The sequence below is a fragment of the Rhipicephalus microplus genome, chromosome 8 (genome assembly GCF_043290135.1).
Source record: "Rhipicephalus microplus isolate Deutch F79 chromosome 8, USDA_Rmic, whole genome shotgun sequence".
In the NCBI taxonomy this organism is placed as follows: domain Eukaryota; kingdom Metazoa; phylum Arthropoda; class Arachnida; order Ixodida; family Ixodidae; genus Rhipicephalus; species Rhipicephalus microplus.
In genome coordinates, this window is record NC_134707.1 from 81,374,500 (window position 1) to 81,388,973 (window position 14,474).

The following is a 14,474-nucleotide window of genomic DNA, read 5'->3' on the forward strand; positions in this document are numbered from 1 at the left end:
GGAAAGACTCCTACGTGCGACCGTGTTCCCCAGTGGCGCAATCGGTTAGCGCACGGTACCTTCACGAAAGTTCTCGTGAGCTATGCCGGGGTTGTGAGTTTGAGCCTCACCTGGGGAATGAAATTTTCATTAGTTTTCATAATTAGCCTTGAGGTTAGTGTTATACTTAATGCTGGCGACTGCCTGGCTCGGAAACATTTGTTTACTGGAGTTGTGTGGAGACAACAGTCGTAAAGGAGACCCTCTTACGTGCAACCGTGTTCCCCAGTGGCGCAATTGGTTAGCGCACGGTACTTATACGACAGTTCTCGTGAGCTATGCCGGGGTTTTGAGTTCGAGCCTCACCTGGGGAATGAAATTTTTATTAGTTTTCATATTTAGTCATGCGGTTAATTGTATACTCAATGCTGGTGACTGCCTGGCTCGAAAACATTTGTTTACTGGAGCTGTGTGTAGACAACAGTCTTAAAGGAAAGACTCCTACGTACGACCGTGTTCCACAGTGGCGCAATTGGTTAGCGCACGGTACTTATACGACAGTTCTCGTCAGCTATGCCGAGGTTGTGAGTTCGAGACTCACCTGTGGAATGAAATTTTTGTTAGTTTTCATATTTAGTCATGAGGTTAATTGTATACTCAATGCTGGCGACTGCGTGGCTCGAAAAAATTTGTTTACTGGAGTTTTGCGCAGACAACAGTCCTAAAGGAAAGACTCCTACGTGCGACCGTGTTCCCCAGTGGCGCAATTGGTTAGCGCACGGTACTTATACGACAGTTCTCGTGAGCTATGCCGGGGTTGTGAGTTTGAGCCTCGCCTGGGGAGTGAAATTTTATTAGTTTTCATATTTAGCCATGAGGTAATTGTATACTGAATGCTGGCGACTGCCTGGCCCGAAAACATTTGCTTACTGGAGTTGTGTGTAGACAACAGTCTTAAAGAAAAGACTCCTACGTGCGACCGTGTTCCACAGTGGCGCAATTGGTTAGCGCACGGTACCTTTACGAAAGTTCTCGTGAACTATGCCGGGGTTGTGAGTTTGAGCCTCACCTGGGGAATGGAATTTTCATTAGTTTTCATATTTAGCTATGAGGTTAATTGTATACTCAATGCTGGCGACTGCCTGGCTCGGAAACATTTGTTTACTGGAGTTGTGTGGAGACAACAGTCGTAAAGGAAACCCTCTTACGTGCAACCGTGTTCCCCAGTGGCGCAATTGGTTAGCGCACGGTACCTATACGACAGTTCTCGTGAGCTATGCGCGGGTTGAGAGTTCGAGCCTCACCTGGGGAATGAAATTTTAATTAGTTTTCCTATTTAGCTTGAGGTTAATTGTATACTCAATGCTGGCGACTGCCTGGCTCGAAAACATTTGTTTACTGGAGGTGTGTGTAGACAACAGTCCTAAAGGAACCACTCTCACGTGCAACCGCGTTCCCCAGTGGCGCAATTGGTTAGTGCACGGTACTTATACGACAGTTCTCGTGAGCTATGCCGGTGTTGTGAGTTCGAGCCTCCCCTGGGGAATGAAATTTTTAATAGTTTTCATATTTAGTCATGAGGTTAATTGTATACTCAATGCTGGCGACTGCCTGGCTCGAAAAGATTTGTTTACTGGAGTTGTGTGTAGACAACAGTCCTAAAGGAAAGAGTCCTACGTGCGACCGTGTTCCCCAGTGGCGCAATAAGTTAGCACACGATACTTATACGACAGTTTTCGTGAGCTATGCCGGGGTTGTGAGTTCGAGCCTCACCTATGGAATCAAATTTCTATTAGATTTCATATTTAGTCATGAGTGTAATTGTATACTAAATGCTTGCGACTGACTGGCTCGAAAACATTTGTTTACTGGAGGTGTGTGTAGACAACAGTCCTAAAGGAAACACTCTTACGTGCAACCATGTTCCCCAGTGGCGCAATTGGTTAGCGCACGGTACCTGTACGACAGTTCTCGTGAGCTATGCCGGGGTTTTGAGTTCGAGCCTCACCTGGGGAATGAAATTTTTATTAGTTTTCATATTTAGTCATGCGGTTAATTGTATACTCAATGCTGGTGACTGCCTGGCTTGAAAACATTTGTTTACTGGAGTTGTGTGTAGACAACAGTCCTAAAGGAAAGAGTCCTACGTGCGACCGTGTTCCCCAGTGGCGCAATAAGTTAGCACACGATACTTATACGATAGTTTTCGTGAGCTATGCCGGGGTTGTGAGTTCGAGCCTCACCTATGGAATCAAATTTCTATTAGATTTCATATTTAGTCATGAGTGTAATTGTATACTAAATGCTTGCGACTGACTGGCTCGAAAACATTTGTTTACTGGAGGTGTGTGTAGACAACAGTCCTAAAGGAACCACTCTTACGTGCAACCGCGTTCCCCAGTGGCGCAATTGGTTAGTGCACGGTACTTATACGACAGTTCTCGTGAGCTATGCCGGGGTTGTGAGTTCGAGCCTCACCTGGGGAATGAAATTTTTATTAGTTTTCATATTTAGTCATGAGGTTAATTGTATACTCAATTGGTGACTGCCTGGCTCGAAAACATTTGTTTACTGGAGTTGTGTGTAGACAACAGTCCTAAAGGAAAGAGTCCTACGTGCGACCGTGTTCCCCAGTGGCGCAATAATTTAGCACACGATACTTATACGACAGTTTTCGTGAGCTATGCCGGGGTTGTGAGTTCGAGCCTCACCAATAGAATCAAATTTCTATTAGATTTCATATTTAGTCATGAGTGTAATTGTATACTAAATGCTTGCGACTGACTGGCTCGAAAACATTTGTTTACTGGAGGTGTGTGTAGACAACAGTCCTAAAGGAAAGACTCCTACGTGTGACCGTGTTCCCCAGTGGCGCAATTGGTTAGCGCACGGTACCTTTACGAAAGTTCTCGTGAACTATGCCGGGGTTGTGAGTTTGAGCCTAACCTGGGGAATGAAATTTTTATTAGTTTTCATATTTAGTCATGCGGTAAATTGTATACTCAATGCTGGCGACTGCCTGGCTCGAAAACATTTGTTTACTTGAGTTTTGCGCAGACAACAGTCCTAAAGGAAAGACTCCTACGTGTGACCGTGTTCCCCAGTGGCGCAATTGGTTAGCGCACGGTACCTTTACGAAAGTTCTCGTGAACTATGCCGGGGTTGTCAGTTTGAGCCTCACCTGGGGAATGGAATTTTCATTAGTTTTCATATTTAGCCTTGAGGTATAATGTATACTCAATGCTGGCGACTGCCTGGCTCGGAAACATTTGTTTACTGGAGTTGTGTGGAGACAACAGTCGTAAAAGAAACCCTCTTACGTGCAACCGTGTTCCCCAGTGGCGCAATTGGTTAGCGCACGGTACTCATACGACAGTTCTCGTGAGCTATGCGTGGGTTGAGAGTTCGAGCCTCACCTTGGGAATGAAATTTTAATTAGTTTTCCTATTTAGTCATGAGGTTAATTGTATACTCAATGCTGGCGACTGCCTGGCTCGAAAACATTTGTTTACTGGAGGTGTGTGTAGACAACAGTCCTAAAGGAACCACTCTTACGTGCAACCGCGTTCCCCAGTGGCGCAATTGGTTAGTGCACGGTACTTATACGACAGTTCTCGTGAGCTATGCCGGGTTGTGAGTTCGAGCCTCACCTGGGGAAAGAGATTTTTATTAGTTTTCATATTTAGTCATGAGGTTCATTGTATACTGAATGCTGGCGACTGCCTGGCTCGGAAACATTTGTTTACTGGAGTTTTGCGCAGACAACAGTCCTAAAGGAAAGGCTCCTACGTGCGACCGTGTTCCCCAGTCGCGCAATCGGTTAGCGCACGGTACTTTTATACGAGTTCTCGTGAGCTATGCCGGGGTTGTGAGTTCGAGCCTCACCTGGGGAATGAGAATTTTATTAGTTTTCATATTTAGTCACGAGGTTAATTGTATACTCAATGCTGGCGACTGCCTGGCTCGAAAACATTTGTTTGCTGGAGTTCTGCGCAGACAACAGTTCTAAAGGAAAGACTCCTACGTGTGACCGTGTCCCCCAGTGGCGCAATTGGTTAGCGCACGGTACTTATACGACAGTTTTCGTGAGCTATGCTGGGGTTGGAAGTTAGATCCTCACCTGGCGAATTAAACTTTTATTAGTTTTCATATTTAGTCATGAGGTTAATGGTATACTCAATGCTGGCGACTTCCTGGCTCGAAAACATTTGTTTACTGGAGGTATGTGCGGGAACATTTTTAAGGCGCTGCTGCTATGTGCCACCGTATTCCCCAGTGGCGCAATTGGTTAGCGTAAGGTACATATACGACAGTTCTCGGGAGCTATGCCGCAGTTGCGAGTTCGACGCTCACCTGTGGAATGAAATTTTTATTACTTTTCATATTTAGTCATGATGTTGTGTACTCAATGCTGGCGACTTCCTGGCTCGAAAACATTTGTTTACTGAAGGTATGTGCAGGGAACACTAATTATTTCACCGCTCCTACGTGCAACCGTATTCCCCTGTGGCGCAATTTCTTAGCGCACAGTACTTATACGACAGTTATTATGCGGGGGTGCGAGTTCTAGCCTCACCTGGTGAATAAACTTTCATCAGTTTTGATATTCAGTCATTAAGGTCATTGTATACTCAATGCTGGCGACTTCCTGGCTCGAAAACTTTTGTTTATTGGAGGTATGTGCAGGTAACATTTTTTTAAGGCACTGCTTCAGGTGCAACCGTATTCCTCGATTCCACTTCCGGCCGCTGTAGCAAGCGGACGCATTTGAAATGGGCTCTGTCGGAGCGGTATCAGCGGCCGTTGCTCGCAGCGGAAACAGGGTGTTAGCTGTCTCGGATAACGAGTATCGCGTTGTTCTCACTAGTCTGCCTTCAGGACGTATGGTTTTGAATATTTTTGTGCATGCGGATGTGAGGGCACGGCCTTACCGCACAGAATACTTCAGAAATACGCTGAGTAATTTGAAACTGCTCCTCGTGGTTACGGCCTTGGGGGCGTATCAAATGAACCACGTTTGGGCATCACGTTCAAATGTGCCGAAGGTGCGAAGAGGCTGCTGGAAAAAGCGGAAGTGAAAGTAAAGGGCCAGCGTTGCGTCCTCATCGATCCATCGAACCAGGAGCTTCGGTTGAAGCTGCACTGGCTCTTGCCTACTGTACCGGACGACGACGTGCGAGCGGCCTTCCTGAACTATGGCAGAGTGACGGACATTATCAAGGAACGGTGTAAGGTCAGTGGTGTGGCTGACAAGGCGTCAATGACGCGAAATAATACGATGACACTTAAGGCGGGAGTCAAGCCAGTGGATGTGCCCCATCAAATAAGGATTGCTGGTGAGCTGGCTCTTGTGGTGGTGCCGGGAAGGGCACCGCTATGCCTTCGTTGCCAGTGCACCGGGCACATTCGTCGGGACTGTGATGTACCACGGTGCACATTGTGTCGTCGCTTTCGACACAACGAGTCGCAATGCGTGCGTACCTACGCCAGTGTTGCAGGGCCCGTGGGGAGCGACGACACGTCGGAGCTCCTTATGGACGAAGCCGATTTTGAGGCAGCAGCGAGAGTGGAGGCAGAAAGTGCCACGATGGACAGCGTGCCAGCTGAGCAAATGTCAGGTGAGAGAGCTCACGTAAAGTCGACGAATCTCAAAGCCGAAGATACATCGTTGATGAAAAATGATTCCACGGAAGCACTGCAGACGCAGGAAGACAAAAGCAACATGACAGAGGTGGTCAACAGGGAAGCAGTAGAGGAAATGAACATTTCCAAGGAGGGCACCACGACGAATGAGTGATCACACGAAGGCGCCGAGGGAGAGAGTGAGTCTACCGACCCAAGCCGTCCCGGTGAACCTCTAGCAAAAACAGCCCCTGTACGTCGACTGATAGTGCGGCCACGGCTGAACATCCCACAGGAGCGGAGGCCGACGGCGACGACGATGCCGTCGCCACCGCCACCAGTCACGTAGCAGTAAGCTGTGGAAACCCCAACCAATGTTGCCGGCCCCAAGGTCATGTGTCGACAGGAGCATAGGCCCATACTACGGGTCTGTATTATAAATTATTCCAATGGCGCTGCCCGATAAACCCTTGCGATTTGCTACAATCAATGTTCGAGGGCTTGCGGCGAGCAGAAAACAACGACCGTTGTATAGACTGGTGATCGAACATGATTTAGACATCATTGCCATACAAGAAACCAAAATTGGAAGTGATGATGAGACCAAGAGTATGGCGCTACCTTTCATGTCAATGTAGTACGTGGGTGTGAGTCACGCCATAGGGCTATCCGCGGGGTGCGTTCTTTTTGTGTGCCAACACCCGGGCCTTGAAGTGAAGGGTGTGAGGTCAGACTTGGCTGGGTGCATGGTTTTGTGTGATTTTCGTTATGGTTCAGTTGAATGGCGAGTGATATGCCTTTATGGTCCTAATTTACTCAACGAACGAAGACATTTCTTCGAGAGTATCAGAAATTACTGCAACGTCGAAAGGAACCTGGTACTGATGGGGGACTTCAATTGTGTACTGGCAGCGCGTGATAAATCAAGTGGTACAGCGTATAGAGACGCCAGCACGGCTGTGCTTCGCGAAATAATTGATGAATATGAGCTTGAGGACGTGGCACAATGCTTAGATTACGACCGCATTGTGTGCTTCACGCATTTCCAAGCAGCCAGCCACGCCCGACTGGACAGAGTGTACGCTCCGGCTGAATCGATAGCACTTGAGCTAGAATATCGTGTGCAGTCGGTAGCATTTAGTGGCCGTTGTCTAGTCATGTTCGACGTTATTGACAAAGCGAAAAACCGAAATAAGTTTGCGTGGGAATTATGGAAACTTAATGCTAAAGTTTTGGAGGATGGTGTTTTCTGTGAGAAAGTGTTAGCCCTGCTCGAAGAGATAAAGAACCAGACAAACACAACAATATCTGAGAAATGGGAAACATTTAAGCAAACAGCTAAATTGAAGGCACTTGAAGGAGCAAGCGCTATAGAGCACAAAAAGAATAAGTACGAGGAAAACCTGCGGCAAAGCTTGCAAATGCTAACATACAAAGAAAGCCTACCGCCTGGGACGTTCAAAGACGACATTAACACACTGAAGCAAAAACTTGACCAGGCCGATATCGAATGCTATCAGGGGGCGTTGGTGCGAGCTAGAGTAGAAGCAACGATAACAGGCGAGGCACCAACTAAAAGAGCCCTCGCAAAGAAAAGAAAGTGGGCCCGCCGGAACGAGATTTACGAAGTTGAACAAGACGGTGTTATCTTAAATGAACAGAGTGGGATCGAACACGTGTTCACAACGTTCTACAGAAAGCTGTTCGCGCGTTGCCCGGTGGACGCGGAGGGTTTCGTGACGGCATTCATGCCTTTAATGCCAAATATTGACGATAGCTGAAAGGAAATGTTAGAGCGCCGTGTTATGGCCGATGAGGTTGCAGGTGCGATAGACGATTTGAAACGTGGGAAATCTCCCGGGCTCGACGGGCTAGGAGCCGTTTTTCACAAGGCGTTCAAGTACGAAGTAGCCCCTATACTGGCTGCAGTTTTAGACAATGCATATGAGCGCAAACGACTACCACCTTCTTTCCTGTCCACACACACAGTTCTTATCCCGAAAACAGATGATCGCGACACATTAAAGCGGGTAACAGCATATCGCCCTATCAGCTTAGCGAACGTCGACTATAAGATATTCATGAAAGTGTTGACTAAAAGACTGCAAACAATAGTGCAAGATATAGTTGCACCACACCAGACGTGCGGTATCAAGGAACGGACCATTTTCACAAACATTCATACGGCGAGAAGCACACTCGAGTGTTGTGAATTATTGTGCAAGAAGGTCGCAATTCTCCAATTGGATCTGGATAAGGTGTTCGACCGGGTGCCACACGCCATACTATTTGCCATTCTGAAGTACGTGAACGTAGCATCTGTTATTCTGGAAGGTGTCGCAATAGCGTACAGGGGTTGCACGACAAGGCTGATAATAAATAAGTCAGTAGGAGAGCTTATCGAAGTGCAGCGGTCGGTGCGCCAGGGATGCCCACTATCGCCGTTACTTTTCGCTTTATATATCGAGCTCTTGTGCCTCAGCGTAATACAGGCTAACTGTATCAATGGCTTTAAAATGCAGCAAGTGGAGGTAAATCTACTCGCTTATGCGGACGACATCGCGGTGTTTTGTGGGGACCACGCCAGTATCATGAAAACTGTGAAAATCGTGAAGCGTTATTGTGGTACTAGTGGCAGTGCAGTTAACTGGGGCAAGAGCCTCGGAATCTGGCATGGAGCTTGGACAATGACACCCAGTACCTTTGTTAACATGCAATGGGTTTCCACTACAACGAAATACTTAGGCGCCCCTTTAGAGTTTTACCATGACAGAGAATCATACTGGCAGAACCAAGTTGCGCAAATGCGCGCAAGGATTAAGAGAACAAAAGGCTCGAAATGGTCTATGTTTGCACGTACCATGGTGTGTAATGCGTTTTTCATTACCAAACTGTGGTACGTGTTGAGTGTTTTGCACTGCCCACGCATTAACATACAAAAGCTCCACAGAATTCTGGCTGTTTTTGTTTGGGGATCGGTTTGGGAAAGGATGAGCCGCATAAACTTGTTCCGACGTGTACGTGATGGAGGTCTTGGCCTGTCGCACTTACCCCTGAGGCAAATAGTGAACCAGTTCTGCTTCCTCAGGGATGTGAAGGACCCTTTTTGCGCACGGTATTACAGCCCAGACTTAGCAAACATGTGCCGAACTTTGTGGTATCCACCGAATGTATTGAAGGTGGTGTTTTCGGTTTTTTTGAAGGAGGCTGTGACGGCTTATAAGTTCCTGCGTGCTCGATTCTCATATGAATATATGGCGGGAGTGAAACCAAGGAAGCTATACAAATATCTTGAGAATATACTACTCCCCGTGCCTTTGTATCGCACAATATATAGTACCAAGACTGGAAGTGATGTCCTGAAGCGTGTCAAACATATGTATGTAGCTCCAGGAGCCAAGTCCTTTTTCTTCAGATTGCACACCGGTACACTAAAGGTAAAAACATGGCTACAGGAAAAAGGAATGTATGTACCATGAGGTGTGCACTGTTTCTTATGTAAAAAGCCCGAAACCATTGAGCACGTCTTCTTAGAATGCTTGATTGATTGATTGATTGATTGATTGATTGATTGATTGATTGATTGATTGATTGATTGATTGATTGATTGATTGATTGATTGATTGATTGATTGATTGATTGATTGATATGTGGGGTTTAACGTCCCAAAACCACCATATGATTATGAGAGACGCCGTAGTGGAGGGCTCCGGAAATTTAGACCACCTGGGGTTCTTTAACGTGCACCCAAATCTGAGCACACGGGCCTACAACATTTCCGCCTCCATCGGAAATGCAGCCGCCGCAGCCGGGATTTGAACCCGCGACCTGCGGGTCTCTTAGAATGCTGGGAAGGCTTGTTCTTGTAGGATGTATTGCAAAGAACGCTAAAGAAAGACCTCCCATTAGACCCACAAGGAATTCGTTTTCTAACTGTGGACAACGAAGAAGGTGTCCCATTTTTAAAAACCCCCAGGTGGTCTAAATTTCCGGAGCCCTCCACTACGGCGTCTCTCATAATCATAAAGTGGTTTTGGGACGTTAAACCCCACATATCAATCAATCAAGGTGTCCCATTCGACGCTGTTATGGTACTGGGTTTGCACTGCATTTGGAAGGCCTGCATGGCCGCACGACATGTAGATATAGATACAAGATCCGCACACGAGTACTTCCGCGAATCAGTGGGCAAGCACATAAATCTATAGACCTGATACCTGAATGGGTATCGAGGATCGAGCAACTCATAAACATGAGCCGATTTTAGCCATCACACGCCAGCCAAAGTTTGGTTGCTCCTTTTACCCATGCCCATTTATGTATCTATGTCTTATGCGCCTTGCATAATTGCTTTTGATCCCTGACTGTATTTGTGTTTCTATGTGTAGGTCTAAGCAGGCAATAAAGAAAAAAAAGGAACCGTATTCCCCAGTGGTGCAATTGGTTAGCGCACGGTACTTATACGACAGTTCTCGTGAGCTATGCCGGGGTTCTAACTTCGAGCCTCACCTGGGGAATGAAGTTTTTTATTAGTTTTCATATTTAGTCATGAGGTTTCGTACTCATGCTGGCGACTTACTGGCTCGAAAACTTTTGTTTACTGGAGGTACGTGCAGGAAATATTCAATATTGCACCACTCCTACATGCAACCTTATTCCCCAGTGGTGCAATTGGTTAGTCCACGGTACTTATACGACAGTTCTCGTGAGCTATGCCGGGGTTGTGAGTTCGAGCCCCACTAGGGGAATGAAATTTTTATTAGTTTTCATCATTATTCATGAGGTTGTATACTCAATGCTGGCGACTTCCTGTCCCGAAAACATTTGTTTACTGGAGGTATGTGCAGGGTACATTCTTTAAGGCACCGCTCCTACGAGCGACCGTGTTCCCCAATAGCGCAATTGCTTTGCGCACAGTACTTATACGATAGTTCTCGTGAGCTATGGCATGGTTCTGAGTTCGAGCCTCCCTGGGGAATAAAAGTTTTATTAGTTTTCATACTTAGTCATGAGGTTAATTGTATACTAAATGCTGGCGACTGCCTGGCTCGAAAACATTTGTTTACTGGAGTTGTGTGTAGACAACAGTACTAAAGGAAAAACTCCTACGTGCAACCGTATTCCCTAGTGGCGCAAGTGGTTAGCGCACGGGACTTATACGACAATTATCGTGAGCTATGCCGGTGTTGTGAGATCAAGCCTCAACTGGGGAATGAAATTTTTATTAGTTTTCATCATTAGTCATGAGGTTGTATACTCAATGCTGGCGACTTCCTGTCCCGAAAACATTTGTTTACTAGAGAAATGTGCAGGGAACATTCTTTAAGGCGCCGCTCCTACTTGCGACCGTGTTCCCCAGTGGTGCAATTGCTTAGCGCACGGTACTTATACATTTCTCGTGAGCTATGCCGGAGCTGTGAGTTCGAGCCTCACCTCGGGAATGAAATTTTTATTAGTTTTCAAAATTAGTCATGAGGTTGTATACTCACTGCTGGCGACTCTTGTCCCGAAAACATTTGTTTACTGAATGTATGTGCAGGGAACATTCTTTAAGGCACCGCTCCTACGTGCAACCGTATTCCCAGTGGCGCAAATGGTTAGCGCACGGTACTTATACCACAGTTCTCGGGAGCTATGCCGGGGTTGTGAGTTCGAGCCTCACCTGGGGAACGAAATTTTTATTACTTTTCATATTTAGTCATGCGGTTAATTGTATACTGAATGCTGGCGGCGGCCTGGCTCGAAAACACTTTTTACTAGAGTTGCGTGTAGACAACAGTACTAATCAAAAAATTCTCCAACGAGCAACCGTATTCGCCAGTGGCGCAATAGGTTAGTGCACCATACTTGTACGACAGTTATCGTGAGCTGTGCCTGGGTTGTGAGTTCGAGCCTCACCTGGGGAATGAAACTTTTATTAGTTGTCATATTTAGTCATGAGGTTGTGTACTCATACTGGCGACTTCCTGGCTCGAAAACATTTGTTTACTGGAGGTGTGTGCAGGGAACGTTCATTATTGCACCACTCCTACATGCAACCATGTTCCCCAGTGGCGCAATTGGTTAGCGCAAGGTACTTATACGACAGCTCTCGGGAGCTATGCCGGGGTTGTGAGTTCGAGCCTCATTTGGGGAATGATATTTTTATTAGTTTTTCTCATTATTCATGAGGTTGTATACTCAATGCTGGCGACTTCCTGTCCCGAAAACATTTGTTTACTGGAGGTATGCGCAGGGAACATTCTTTGAGGCGCCGCTCCTACGTGCAACCGTGTTTCCCAGTGGCGCAATTGCTTAGCACACGGTACTTATACGACAGTTCTCGTGAGCTATGGTGTGCTTGTGAGTTCGAGCTTCCCTGGGGAATAAAGTTTTTATTAGTTTTCATATTTAGTCTTGAGGTTAATTGTATACTCAATGCTGGTGACTGCCTGGCTCGAAAACACTTGTTTACTAGAGTTGTGTGTAGACAACACAACTAAAGGAAACACTCCTACGTGCAACTGTATTCCCCAGTGGCACAATTGGTGAGCGAACCGTACTTATACGACAGTTATCGTGAACTATGCCTGGGTTGTGAGTTAGAGCTTCACCTGGGGAATGAAATTTTTATATTTTTTTCATTATTATACATGAAGTCGTGTACTCACCTTGGCGACTTCCTGGCTCGAAAACATTTGTTTACCAGAGGTATGTGCAGGGAACATTCTTTAAGGCACCGCTCCTACGTGTGACCGTGTTCCCCAGTGGCACAATTGGTTAGCGCACGGTACTTATACGACAGTTTTCGTGAACTATGCCGGGGTTGTGAGTTCGAGCCTCACCTGGGGAATGAAATTGTTATTAGTTGTCATCAATTGTCATGAGGTTGTATACTCAATGCTGGCGACTTCCTGTCCCGAAAACATTTGTTTACTGGAGGTATGTGCAGGGAACATTCTTTAAGGCACCGCTCCTACTTGCGACCATGTTCCCCAGTGGCGCAATTGCTTAGCACACGGCACTTATACGATATTTCTCGTGAGCTATGGCGTGGTTGTGAGTTCGAGCCTTTCTGGGGAATAAAAGTTTCATTAGTTTTCATATTTATCATGAGGTTAATTGTATACTCAATGCTGGCGTCTGCCTCGCTCGAAAACATTTGTTTACTGGAGTTTTGTGTAGACAACAGTACTGAAGAAAACACTCCTACGTGCAACCGTATTACCCATTGGCGCAATTGGTTTTCGCACCGTACTTATACGAGACTTATCGTGAGCTATGCCTGGGTTGTGAGTTCGAGCCTCACCTGCGGAATGAAATTTTCATTAGTTTTCATATTTAGTCAAGGTTTTGTACTCATACTGGCCACTTCCTGGCTCGGAAACATTTGTGTACTGGAGGTATGTGCAGGGAACATTCTTTGAAGCACCGCTCCTACGTGCGACCGTGTTCCCCAGTGGCGCAATCGGTAAGCGCACGGTATTTATACGACAGTTCTCATAAGCTATGCTGGAGTTGTCAGTTCGAGCCTCACCAGGGGAACGAAATTTTTATTAGTATTCATATTTAATCATGGGGTTAATTGTATACTCAATACTGGCGACTGCCTGGCACGAAAACATTTGTTTACTGGAGTTGTCTGTAGACAACAGTACTAAAGGAAACACTCCCATACCTGCAACTTTATTCCCCAGTACCGCAATGGGTTAGCGCACCGTACTTATACGACAGTTATCATGAACTATGCCTGGGTTGTGAGTTCGAGCCTCACCTGGGGAATGGAATTTTTATTAGTTTTATTAATTAGTCATGACGATGTATACTCAAAGCTGGCGACTTCTTGTCCCGAAAACATTTGTTCACTGGAGGTTTGTGCAGAAAACATTCTTGAAGGCACCGCTCTTAAGTGCGACCGTGTTCCCCAATGGCGCAATTGGTTAGCGGACGATACTTATACGACAGTTCTCGTGAGCTATGCCGGGGTTGTGTATTCGAGTGTCACCTGGGGAATGAAATTTTTGTTAGTATACATATTTAGTCATGAGGTTAATTGTATACTCATTGCTGGCGACTGCCTAGCTTGATAACATTTGTTTGCTGGAGTTGTGTGTAGACAACAGTACTAAAGGAAACACTCCTACGTGCAGCGCTATTCCCCAGAGGCGCAATTGGTTGGCGCACCGTACTTATACGACAGTTATCGTGAGCTAAGCCGGGGTTGAGAGTTTGAGCCCCTACTGGAATGAATTTTTTTTTAGTTTTCATAATTAGTCATCACGTTAATTGTATACTCAAAGCTGGCGACTTCCTGGATCGAAAACATTTGTTTAGTTGAGGTATGTGCAGGGAACATTCTTTAAGGCCCTGCTTTGTGCAACCGTATTCCGCAGTGGCGCAATTGGTTAGCGTACGGGAGCATACGACAGTTATCGTGAGCTATGCCGGGGTTGTGAGTTTGAGTCTCACCTTGGGAATGAAATTTTTATTAGTTTTCGTCATTAGTCATGAGGTTGTATACTCAATTCTCGTGACTTCTTGTCCTGAAAACATTTGTTTACTGGAGGTATGAGCAGAAAACACTCTTTAAGGCACCGTTGCTAAGTGCGACCGTGTTCCTCAGTGGCGCAATGGGTCAGCGTACGATACTTATACGACAGTTCTCGTGAGCTATGCCGGGGTTGTGTGTTTGAGTCTCACCTGGGGAATGAAATTTTTATTAGTTTTCATCATTAGTCATGAGGTTGTATACTCAATTCTGGCGACTTCTTGTCCTGAAAACTTTTGTTTACTGGAGGTATGAGCTGAAAACACTCTTTAATGCACCGTTCCTAAGTGAGACCGTGCTCCTCAGTGGCGATATCGGTTAGCGCACGGTATTTATACGACAGTTC

General features: G+C 46.1%; 10 non-coding genes across 10 annotated transcripts; all 10 read left to right on the forward strand.

Annotated features, from left to right (window-relative positions):
* The first annotated feature begins 26 nt into the window (after positions 1 to 26).
* TRNAE-UUC (transfer RNA glutamic acid (anticodon UUC)) lies at positions 27 to 118 on the forward strand. Its single transcript is given in 2 exon segments — positions 27 to 64; positions 83 to 118. It is a non-coding gene; the product is annotated as a tRNA-Glu (tRNA).
* Positions 119 to 261: 143 nt separating this feature from the next.
* On the forward strand, positions 262 to 353 carry TRNAI-UAU (transfer RNA isoleucine (anticodon UAU)). Its single transcript is given in 2 exon segments — positions 262 to 299; positions 318 to 353. It is a non-coding gene; the product is annotated as a tRNA-Ile (tRNA).
* Positions 354 to 496: 143 nt separating this feature from the next.
* Positions 497 to 588, forward strand: TRNAI-UAU (transfer RNA isoleucine (anticodon UAU)). The gene is given in 2 exon segments: positions 497 to 534; positions 553 to 588. It is a non-coding gene; the product is annotated as a tRNA-Ile (tRNA).
* A 143-nt stretch (positions 589 to 731) lies between these two features.
* On the forward strand, positions 732 to 823 carry TRNAI-UAU (transfer RNA isoleucine (anticodon UAU)). Its single transcript is given in 2 exon segments — positions 732 to 769; positions 788 to 823. It is a non-coding gene; the product is annotated as a tRNA-Ile (tRNA).
* A 1,550-nt stretch (positions 824 to 2,373) lies between these two features.
* On the forward strand, positions 2,374 to 2,465 carry TRNAI-UAU (transfer RNA isoleucine (anticodon UAU)). Its single transcript is given in 2 exon segments — positions 2,374 to 2,411; positions 2,430 to 2,465. It is a non-coding gene; the product is annotated as a tRNA-Ile (tRNA).
* Positions 2,466 to 3,546: 1,081 nt separating this feature from the next.
* TRNAI-UAU (transfer RNA isoleucine (anticodon UAU)) lies at positions 3,547 to 3,637 on the forward strand. Its single transcript is given in 2 exon segments — positions 3,547 to 3,584; positions 3,603 to 3,637. It is a non-coding gene; the product is annotated as a tRNA-Ile (tRNA).
* A 143-nt stretch (positions 3,638 to 3,780) lies between these two features.
* On the forward strand, positions 3,781 to 3,872 carry TRNAK-UUU (transfer RNA isoleucine (anticodon UAU)). Its single transcript is given in 2 exon segments — positions 3,781 to 3,818; positions 3,837 to 3,872. It is a non-coding gene; the product is annotated as a tRNA-Lys (tRNA).
* Positions 3,873 to 11,179: 7,307 nt separating this feature from the next.
* On the forward strand, positions 11,180 to 11,271 carry TRNAI-UAU (transfer RNA isoleucine (anticodon UAU)). Its single transcript is given in 2 exon segments — positions 11,180 to 11,217; positions 11,236 to 11,271. It is a non-coding gene; the product is annotated as a tRNA-Ile (tRNA).
* A 374-nt stretch (positions 11,272 to 11,645) lies between these two features.
* Positions 11,646 to 11,737, forward strand: TRNAI-UAU (transfer RNA isoleucine (anticodon UAU)). The gene is given in 2 exon segments: positions 11,646 to 11,683; positions 11,702 to 11,737. It is a non-coding gene; the product is annotated as a tRNA-Ile (tRNA).
* A 604-nt stretch (positions 11,738 to 12,341) lies between these two features.
* On the forward strand, positions 12,342 to 12,433 carry TRNAI-UAU (transfer RNA isoleucine (anticodon UAU)). Its single transcript is given in 2 exon segments — positions 12,342 to 12,379; positions 12,398 to 12,433. It is a non-coding gene; the product is annotated as a tRNA-Ile (tRNA).
* Positions 12,434 to 14,474: the final 2,041 nt, after the last annotated feature.